Below are 11,881 nucleotides of genomic sequence, written 5' to 3'. Positions count from 1 at the left end.
TTTATCAGAATTCTGAAGTATTCCATTTGTATTTAATAATATATATTTAGTTATTATTTTTATTTTTTGTCATTTTTTTATTATACAGCGGATTTGCAACAGCTGATTTTCAACTACATCTTTAAATTCACAGATTTTACAGTATTTTAAGTTTATTTAAATATTTATTAATTTGATATATTTGGTACTTAACTGTACAATCAAATCTGCAAGTTATGTGGTGGTGGATATGAAGGTGTGTATGCTTTATATTTAAAAGTAATATTACAGTAATTCTTGAGAATAGGGAGAATAGTGATATTTTTACTAATTTTACAAACAAATGCTTCTCAAGAAACAAAATAAATATTATTTAAAACAAAAAACAACAAAAAGTTCATCTGACGGACTTGACACTGCATGATGGAGTTGACACAGAACTGAAGGTGGTGACAAACTAGTGAGTAAAATGAAAAACTTGGTACATGTGAAGTAATGCAATTTATGTAAAATACATTAAAATAAATTATTTGCACATTTAAGTGAAATTTGACAACAATTTCACTGAAATAGTCACAAAAACTCTGATGGAGTTTACTTCTGACGGAGTTGACAAAATGCCAAACTACTTCAATTTATATGATGTTATTCTGAAGGAGGTCATATTGTAGCTCATCAGGTCCATGAAATCTTTACATTATACCAAAATTAAGCTTTTATTTCACAAAATTGTATCAAAGTTTTGTAAATTGTCAGTTATGGTGTTGACACATCATGGTTGTGACAAACAACTTAGGAATAAAAAGAATAAAAAAATTAAAGAATAACATAAGCTAACCAGAGCTAACTAGCCCTCTTAGCAAAGGAAGAGAAAGGAAGAGGTCATGGGGTCCTCAGAAGTTCTGGTGCCCCCAATAATGCCAGATTTATTTTTTTACATTCTTTCGGACGGTGTTGACAAAACTAGGGACACATTTCAATGGAGTTGGAAAATATATAAAAATGATTTTTAATTCAATTTATTGATACTTTTATAATTATTTATATGACTACTTATAATTAATTGTCATAATATATAATTTTAGTATTTCTATATTTGTTTTAAACTATTATAATGTATTGAGTTCTGCTCCTGGACAAGGGATTTTACAGGCATCATCCACCGACTACAATGTTTAAAATAAAAAAATATTCACCAAATATCTGGAAAATATACATTGTTGGCTCACATGACCCAGGTTAGTTTAGTCAGATATTTGAAAAAATTATATTTTGTGTATATTTTATTCAAATTTTGTGCTTTATCTATAGGACCTGTTTTGTCCATTTGACATTTGCTTATTTGTCTACCTCTTTGTTTATAGACGTATGACATTGAATATGCAATATTGAATTTCACCAACATGACATAAATCATGTTGGTATGAACATGATTTATATCTTGCATGATTTTTGTACTAGATTTATCATGTTAAGGAAACCAGTTAAAAAATTAAAAACTGAAAAATTGAGCTGTAGCTATATATAATATAATGAAATAGCCAATGTTTACTCTGATTGTATTTTAATAATTTCTTGATTGTGTTGGAATTATATTTTTCACCTCAAACGTCGATCACTGATTTCACTTCACTTGTGTTATTTGACCACTATTTTATACAACACTGTTTAATTTTTTACCTTTCTTTAGGTTTTTGTGCTTTCATGCATCTATGGGTTATGTTGTTAGATTTGTTGATTAACATTTTAGAGAACCTTGATCACTTGTTCAAAAATAATAAACCTTAAGTCAGCAATGGCACTAAAAAATGCACAAGGACACAATGTGAATAGGTTTAAAACTTTATGAATGTCAACACAACTCCTTCATGTTTTAATAAAAGACATAATGTCCAAATCCGTGTACAGATGCAAACACATACACACACACACACACACACACGCACGCACATATGCATAACATAGTTCAGTCAAGTGGAGCAGACATCAGTGGTCTATAACGTTAGTGTGAGTGTTACATAAGCGCATTGCTACTAAAAATAGAAATGCACCAATTGTAAACATGGGTCTAAACTGTCGGCTGTGCACTTTCAAAGGAACCTGAATGAAATTTAAATCAGAGCATTGTCTTGGTCGCAGATGGACCGACAGCTGATCCTTACTGTGAATGCCCCCAGGCAAGTCCTGTGAGTCTTCTGCTCATGCCTCAGTGAGTGAGTGTGTTGTAGGTGAATGAGGAGTGTTGATTTCAACTGTTGCATTGATTGGTTCATGAAAAAAGTGCCAAGCTTGTTAATATATTTGTACTTATAATGTCTGTAAAACAGTGCTGCAGGCCGATGATCACACATTCTTATTTTACTGGACTTTCCTTTTGTTTTATGCTTTTTAAACTCTACTTTATTGATTAGTTACTTTGCAGGCTTACAATGACAATAATAAACTCATGTTTTTGTATACTCTTTATTGCATAAATTCAACTAAACTTAGAACAAAATTAATAAAATAAACATCATTTACATTGGCTTTCATTTACATCTTCACAATGTGGATATTATATCTCCTAAATTAATGTAAACTGCTCTTGTTGATCTGGCTCTCCTTCCGGTTTTTTATTATTAATAAGAATTCACATGAACAGTGATTACATGTTAGCAGTGTTTAAGTGATTACATGCAGTGTTTAATCTATATTACTTGGGCATTGATATATTAGTAAAGTTGACAAAGTAAACACCAATAATACAAAAGTTTAAAAATATCTATGTTTTATTTGCATAACAATGCAATCTATACACAACTTCACACACCTAAATAATAACCATAATAACAATAGTAAAAAGAATAAGTAAAAAAAAAAGAGTCAGATATGAAAACTCAAATAAGGGAGTTTTCACTGTTTGATTGAAAACAGGAGTAAATTCATTTACCATACATGTAGATCTTAAAACAAAGATGGGCGTTCACATAACTTCTGACATATCAGTTTTATGTTGCCAACCTTATTAGAGAGAAAAAAAAAGATTCATACTACAACTACTTTCCAATGAGCCCAAAAGAGTGAGATATATATATTAGTTTCAATTCAGTATTCTATACATGCTGGTCTTTGGTGACATTAGTACCACGTCACATCTTTGTGGGAGCTTAACACAGCATTCCGATTAACTGTGCAGCAGAATGTCTTTCCACCTAGAACACATTCATAAATTGTATACCCCTGCTTATCCTTGCAGGGTTGTTGGGGTAGGGTGACCTATCTCTAGCAGTCAATGGGCGAGAGGTGGGGCACACCCTGGTCAGATCGTCAGTCTGTCATAGACATGCACGACACACATTCACTCCTGAGGGCAGTTTAGAGAGACCAATTGGACACATGCATGCATGGGTTCAATCAATTTAGACTGCTGCTTGTAAATAACTATGATGATCAGAATGTCTCGCATCCAGATACATATACACTCCTAGTACCGTTAAACTGCTTCTTATTAAAATCCAAGCTCATACTGTGTACAGAAATAAAGAATTAAATAATCAAAGAGAAGGAAAAAGACTGGATAGTGTCAAAGATCGTCTGAGTCATAACAGTTAATGTTGATTCATAGTTCTTGTTTTTATTTATGAAGAGTTAAAACATGTTCTGGTGGATTTTCTCATGAAAAAATAACATAATGAAAATACAGTGTAACCCTGCAAAAAAAAAAACCCAATAAGAGTAAAAAACATTTTCAGCTTCTAAACATTGTTTATTCCAAGAGACACAAGTTTTAAATTCATTTAAATTGTCACATGATAAAAATATATTTTAATTCCCCTGCTTTTTCAAGGGACTGTGACCGATGTGTATGAGATGAAAAATTGCAAAGAAAGGGATGAATCATAAACATGACGCTCCTTAGTTTGTGAGGAATTGGATAAATTTGACCATTTCTAGAAGAAAGTGTGAGGGGAGTTTACTGCCCCTGCTCCTCGACATGGGTAAAATATCAGCCTCATAGATATTTAAAGGAGTTTTAAGATTAATGAACGGTTCAGTCACTTACGTCAGCAGCATATTGGGAAAAAAATCATGTGCGAAATTTGTTAGAGGAATAAATAATACATTCAGATGTTGTATAAATTGTTCAGTGCAATGAAACACAAAAAAATATTATGTATGGAGAGTTTAATAAAAGATGTGGTAATGTGTGGAAGGTTAAAAAAAAAAAGAACACAAAAAGTTAAGTCATTTGCAGCGCATGAATAGAACACCTAACCACAGCTTGCAAAAATAAGAAGACACAAATTAATTTGCTTTCTAGTGGAATTTTTAGTATTTACATCATTAATAGCTAGATAGAAAAAAAACTGAAGTGCAGTTTAAAGATGAGAAGGCAGACATTCTTGAACATTTCACAAAAGCAAAACCAGAATATGATGCAAATTTTTGTTCACATCTTTTCCAGGATTTCCCACTCACTGTAGAGTCCACTTGCTGACCTAGATGTTCTTTGGTCACTGCTGCTGTCTCCAGGTGTTGTGTGCTATATTTGCATGTGAAGGGGGGAACCTGGGAGTTAAAGCGGTAAAAAAAATTAGAAAGTGAACACAACGCGAGGGAGCAGAAACAATAAAAATCGAATTTCTTTTGCTGCGTCGAACAGAAAAAATGATTTGAAAACATGCGCACGCTGGTGTGACGGAGGATATATGATGAACATGGATAGATTCAATAGATAACTTCTATTTTCAGATTAAGTGTATGTAATAATATATGTGATAAATTGCACGTGAAAAGTGTGTTGAAAAAGAAAGCAATTAGGTATTTGTATTGATGTCTCAAAATTCAAAAATCAAAATATATACCAGATTTTGGATAACTTATTATACGCCAAATTCTGGGCATAATGATAATTGCTTTTACTTTCTCCCACTTATTACATTACGCAGTCTTTCACATGCACCTGTTTACAATTCAGATAGAGCAATAGAACAAAATTTAAACATGCTGAGATTAGATAGATAGATAGATAGATAGATAGATAGATAGATAGATAGATAGATAGATAGATAGATAGATAGATAGATAGATAGATAGATAGATAGATAGATAGATAGATAGATAGATAGATAGATAGATAGATAGATAGACAGATAGACAGATAGATAGATAATTAAGTGCAAATAAATAAATAAAAAATATGTGTCCAAAACATACATTATTTTCTATTTCACAACTCTTCTGAAATCCAGATATTTTTTCTTAAATTTCTTTACTCTTTTTCCCCCCCTTTGCACAGCTGAGCAACATTTTGCGTAATTGTGCAAACTGCTGAACAGTGAACTGTGTATGAAAGGTGTGTGCATCTTCGTGTTTGCCTTTTCCTCCTTCAATAGATGCAGAGACATAATAGTTGTATTTAAGTATCGAACCAAACGTCTAGCTATTACATTCAAACACTGCCTGTGTGTGCGGAAGCACTTTGAGGGTCCAGCTCTCGTTGTTACAACACAGCAGAGAGCCCGTTTTGACAGCAGCAGTGTGTCTCCTCCATCCAAAACAACACGGGCGACGTTAACGTCCTCCACGAATGCTTTTTGGGGTAAGGGCTTCCCGGATTCATGTATGCACAGCAAGCCCAGACCGCAAAAAGATTCGTGACGGACAGCTGCTATAAATCACAGTGAATCTCCAGTCCACGACTCCCCGGGGGTCTTCATCCTCAAAGTGTCTTCAGCTTTTGCACTGTCGTTTGACTTGTTCATTGACTGAATTGTATCTAATCTGAACACTCGTCTGACTGGTATTGGCTTTGCAGCAACACGCAGCCTTGTTATTAAAAAGAGCGGCGATGAAGAGAGGCGGTATCTTATCGCCGTTATAGACTTTAACACGCAGCAGAGGAATGCTTGTGATCTGATTGGACAGGGTACCCAGTCCTCCACCAATAGGGACGCAAAGAAAAAGAGCACCTAAAAGCAGGAGGCCAAAGCACCTGACAGTTTCTTGACTACCTCTGCTCTCATGGACATCAGAGCGGTTTGAAACAATCAGGCTGCAGCTGAAAACGCACGACGTTTCATCGCAATCAGATGCGTGGATCCAAACTGGACGTGCTACTCAGAGCGAATTCATCTTAAATAAGCATAAAGTTTTATTTCATTATTTGCAAAGGGTTAATTTTGGCTCCAAATCACCAGCTGCTGATGTAGGGGCCCCACCCTCGCCTCGTTTTCATTGGGCCGCCCAGTCTTTCAGTCGAGGACGCGTCTCCCCAGCCTGTCACGATTCTCCCCATCTGTCTCGAGCGCACCGGAGCCAGACGCCACTGACGCAGCACGCGCCTTACTCACTTTTAGCAGTCACGACTCGAGGCTCATCGTGCACAAAAGGGAGGAGAGATGAAAATAAAAAAAAAAAAAAATTCTGCAAACGGATTCAAATTCTAAATGGAGCATTTGGTGTGAGGCGTCGAACTGCTCTCCCTTCAGTTTAAGCATACAAATAAAATCATGTTTATTCACACAGCGGTAAAGCGTGAAGATCAAAACCCATCAAAAAGCATAAAACTCTGGTGCATCAAACTAATCAGAGCTGCCCATGGCGGTATTCGTAGTTGCACTGGGTGTAAACCAGCAACCGCTACCTGAACCGCTTCAGCACCGCTACATGAAGGACAGCTCCCTTCACACTTCTTGGCTGAGAACCACTCAACAAATCTCAGAATGAGGATCACTAGGTAACAACAGCAAGAACACTGACAATTCATCTCTCATAAGCAGGGAGAAGACTAATTTACCTATTTTAATAACAGTGTCTGAGGGTGATCCCCGTGTAGCTGTAAGCACACACCGGTTGATGTTCCTTCCAGCAAGCTGCAGAAATAGCAGCAATTCTTACGAAAAGGCTCTCCTTAAATGCTATGTGTTTCCCATCCCAATCAAAGAGTTGCAATCCCCAAAATTTTACGTAAAAAAGAACAACAAGGAATAATACTGATGCAGAATACTGGGATGAAAAGGAAACAGGTGCATTCAGAAAAAGGTTAGAACAACTCACCGTTGTAGCTGCAGAGATTCTGATAAAAGCACGGAAAGAAGCTTTTAAAAAATGGACTAAACACCCTATTTGTCCATTAAATCTGCTCCGGCTTTTCTCTTCTCTCACTGTACTCTTGAATGGTATGCCTTTTATAGGAGTGATGCCCCCTATCTATTTCTGGATCACGATCCAACCCCGCTTCTATTTTTAGCTCGCGCGTGATGAAAAAAGAAAAGCTCGCAGAGGTTCCTTGGAGGAATTTCGAGCGTGCGGCGTTTGAGAGCGAGCGCGAGCCTTGTTTGCACGGTGGGCTGCACGCACGCACGCACGCGCAAGCCCACCCGCATATTGTCCAATATGTAGTGGTCATGATTTCCACAAGGAAACCACTCGGACCGGGTTTGCAAACAGGAGTTAATAATGTGCAAAATTTGACGCTTAGAAAAATAAATAAATAAAATAAAATAAAAAAATTAAAAAAATCATGATTTGTCGCTGAAAGCACGGTGGCACCCTCATCTCCCAACGCGCGCGTGCATCCATGCGCGCAGAGACTCACCCACCATGTGGAAAGGGGGGAAAAAATATGGCGAAAATAGTCAAACGAAGCTATAATTGTAGAGCTTGGTGGTGGATAATTGGGTGTCCTTCTGTATTTTTAACGCCTAAACAAATGGATAACTAAAACAGACTTCCTTCTGCTGCGGGCTGCGTCAGTCACATAGGCATTGACGTCAGGTGGAGAATCTCCCACTTTGAAGGTGGAAGCAAAGCCTGCTTTTGCCTTAAATGTGAACAAACACCATCGAGGGCCCAATTAGCCAGTAAAAATGTAAACGAGTAGACGATGAGCCAAAAGACTAGCCTACACCTCTTTCAATAGACCGAACTGGCCGCGGTTTGGTGACTCTAAAACGTCTGTTTTATTTCACACAGAGCATCAGGAGCAAAATGGCGAGTAACGTGAGAATGGGACTCGTATAAAGATTGCAAATGTGCTTAAAATGGACTTCAGGCTGGGTTTACTCCTTCGAAACAACCACAAGTGGCCCTCCGACTGATAATGCGGAGCAGCACAAAAAGGTGGAGGGTTGCCGCGGTCTCAGTCCTGCAGACTCCCCCCCTGCATAGGGCAGAATGCTGAAACGCGTAGTAACGGAGCGGCGCTTGGCCGACCGATGATGCTATTTTTAACTCCCATACTCAACACGCCTGGCGCTGCGGGTTTCTCTGCTCAAGGTGTTACTGTACTGGAAGCGGGATATATTAACCCACGGCTGCTTTCATCGGACAAATTACAGCCTTTGCAGAATAAAAATAGAAATTAAATAAAAATCCTCCAATATTTTCTGTATTCTTTTTTTTTTTTTTTAAACCGTGTCTCTTTAAGAATGGAGACTGTCTCATTCATTAAAGCTGCAACCTGCAGGATTTTCATGGCATTGCATTTGCAGGAGAGCGAACTTTTGCTTCTTTTTCTGTCTTATTAACATGTTTTCTGATTACGCTGCAGCTACGATGTTCTCTCTTGTCTATCTATGTTTTTAACATTCACATGTTTAAAATAAAAAGACCAATTATTCATAATGCTGATCCACTCATAATATTTGCAATGAGACCTGATTTATAATAATCTATAAATCTGAGAAATTGTATATTTTCAATTCAGATTCCACCCTTCTTCCTGGCTTGATTAATAGAAGTCCTGAAACTGAAACAGTGAGATTAGGTGATGGAGCACCTAAGAGAACTAAAACAAGTAGGGAGAGGTCTGTAGTTAAAAGTATGATACAAGGAAATTTGTATCATACAATTCCTAAGCAATTCGAAAGCTTTGTATAATATCAGAGGCTGTTTCTGGACTTTTGTGCTTCTTTTCCTTAAATGACCTTTTTACTTTGACTTTACTTGAAATAATTAAGTTAAATAACATATATCTCTCATCTGACGTCATGACTCAAGTTTACCAGGGACAGATTTCCTGGTGTGACTGTGGCTCTGTGGGTAGAGTATCCGTCTTGTGATCGGAAGGTTGTAGGTCTGATTCCAGCTTCCTCCTGCCACATGTCAATGTGCCCCTGGACAAGGCACTTAACCCCAAGTTGCCTATCTGCACATTAAATAAATGTGTGAACGTGACTATAGTGTAAAGTGCTTTCAGTGGTCAAAATGACTGGAAAAGCGCTATAAAAGTTTATTTTCCATTTTTGAAGTAAACTAAATGATTTGAGTAAGACTGACTTAAATTTGTTATCTTAAACATACTTAATAAATTTGTTAAAAATAAATTAACAAATTGAGTTGGATGATTATAATATATTGAATTGGTTAAACTTAATAAATTCAGTTGGATACACTTAATTGAATTGCTTGTTACCTATAGAAGCAATTCAATTAAGTTGGTTCAACTATTTTCTTTTTAGAGTGAGTAACAAGGACTTTGGTAGATGTGCAGTTTCTGATCTGAAATATTGTATTTATGTTTGAACAGTGCAGAAAATGTATAATGTCTCATGCATATTGACTTAGCCTACAAATGTCACAGTGGGCTCTACAGATAAAAACTAACATTAACACAATGAACAGGGCCGGTCCAAGCCTCATGAGGCCTGCAATCAGCAGTCCGATCATTATATCATTCACACACCTGCTATAAACTTATTGCATCTCTGACTGTTGACATTATATACAGTACGTGTATAAAAGGATACATTTATTGGCCAACTGATTTATCGACCAGTTGATTTCTGGGCGCCGATTTCCTTAATTTTGGGGGATCGTGATCGGCCGATACTTACACATGAAGTCCATCTTATTCTCTGATCTTATCTTCATCAGCAAAGGTTTATAAATCAGCCTCTGTCCTCTTCTGCTCTGCAGTGAGAGGTTTGACTGACAGACCAACCAGGTCAGGTCTGCACATTTACAGTTAACAATATTCACCCCACTGTTGCCAACAGTGACTTTCTTGCTATATTTAGCAACATTTCAGACAAACAAAAAAATCCTAATCAGCAGGTCAGACTTTTTAAAGATTGGTAACAAGGAATCGGCCAGAAAACTGCAATCAATGCAGCCCTATACACATATTCATGACGTTGTTTGATTAAATAAATTTCTCTTAAGCGTAACTCCAATAAGCTGAAAATTTTATTTATACCAGGTGAGTCTTTTTCCCCTGGAATGTGGACCGGTACTGGACTGATTCTGAGCCTTCAAATGATTTTAACAGAAGTTTCACATAACTTAGAAGTTGATGTAAAAATAATGTTTGTTTTAGCCACAAAATGATTATGCTCAGCAGCAAACAACATATCCCCAACTACAGCATTGAGCAGCTCATCGATACATTAATACAGCAGGCAGCCATGTTGCCTGATGTAAAACTTTTTGATAGACAATGTCAAACACTGAGAAGTTTTAATTATTGTTATCAAACGTTATGAAACACGGCGTTTTGAAGCCAAAAATACCTCAGAAATATACAGAACCAACCACAAGAACCAACTCATTTAAAATTTAAACTCAGTTTCACATAAATACAAACGGTGCAGCATAAAAGTTTGACTGTTGAACTGGACCGTTCAATTATCAGCTTTACAAATCTTTTTCATTACATTACATTACCAAGGCACATTAAAACAAACCTTTATCTTGGCTTTTTTCTATTCTTCCTCTTTCATTTCCCCACCCTGAAGAATACGTCCTTTTTTGAGACATTATTTTTGCTTACTTGACTTCTGACTGGAGCTTTGGATGTTTGGATGCTCTGCTCATTGCGCGGCAGCTCATGATACCGGCAAGGCGTGCGGTACCTACCGCGGCCATTGTTTTCTTTTTATCAATAAAATAATAATTTTTACATACATTATCAAATATATATATTATTGTTAAAACAAATCACTTCATAGTGAAATTGTGTGTTTTTGATATTTTTAGTTTGCACTAATTGTTTTGATAAATGCACTAGCTGTTGCCCAAATGCTAAGTGATGTGAGAAATGCACCAAAGCGACCGAGAAAAATGTAATTAGTGGGGGGTTAAATAGTTGATGATTGTAATCAAATTGTAATCAAGTAACATAAGTATTACTTGAAAGTATTACTTGATTAAAAGTAAAAAAGAAAATGCGATGCTATATGACTGCGCCGAGAAATACATTTTTCTAGAGTAAGAGCAACAGAGTAAATGTTGCTACCTATCTCTGATTGTTTTACATGAAAAAGCATAATAAAAACAATTAGATCTATACTAGGCATCAATGTCAGATGCATTGTATTCTCTTTGAACTTTAGTCCTTCTGTGGGTAATCAATGCTGCTAAATGTGAATGCCCAAGAAGTTTGATAGAAAACCTCAATAAACACCATTATTATGACTTAACCCAGCAAACCAGTCGTGGACGCTTAAAGCAAAGTTAAGTGATTAAACATTACACAAAAGGCTTAAGCATTTCACAAACCGCTATTAAATCTGAAATGTAACAATGGAAATAGTGTAGTACAACTACAATCCTACCAAGACATGGCTGTTCACCTAAAATGACAGGCCTGGCAAGGAGAACATCTGGCAGAGGGGCAGCCACGATAACCCATGAACAGTTGCAGAGATCCACAACTCAGGGAGAACCTGTGGGGAGGATAGCTGTTAGTCATAAACTTAGAAACCCAGCTATCATGGAAGAGTGGTAAAAAGACAGACAATTTTAAAAGAATGTTGTGCCAGATATTTTTTCTTAAATTTCTTTACTCTTTTTTCCCCCCCTTTGCACAGCTGAGCAACATTTTGCGTAATTGTGCAAACTGCTGAATAGTGAACTGTGTATGAAAGGTGTGTGCAATGCGCAGCAAGTATGACAGCATGTGAAGAAAGAAGTTCTGGTC

At 36.6% G+C, this 11,881-nt stretch overlaps 1 long non-coding RNA gene across 1 annotated transcript; it reads right to left on the bottom strand.

The window, feature by feature from the left end:
* Nucleotides 1–1,809: 1,809 nt before the first annotated feature.
* Nucleotides 1,810–8,682, bottom strand: LOC145551166 (uncharacterized). The gene is made up of 2 exons (XR_014087006.1): nt 7,018–8,682; nt 1,810–4,527 (listed from the first exon to the last, which is right to left on the bottom strand). It is a non-coding gene; the product is annotated as an uncharacterized LOC145551166 (long non-coding RNA).
* Between the last annotated feature and the right edge of the window lie 3,199 nt (nt 8,683–11,881).

This window comes from Poecilia reticulata, chromosome 3 (genome assembly GCF_904066995.2).
Source record: "Poecilia reticulata chromosome 3, P_reticulata-male-v2, whole genome shotgun sequence".
Lineage (NCBI taxonomy): Eukaryota > Metazoa > Chordata > Actinopteri > Cyprinodontiformes > Poeciliidae > Poecilia > Poecilia reticulata.
The sequence above is the reverse complement of the archived record's forward strand: the minus strand, read 5'-3'. Positions and strand labels throughout refer to the sequence as shown.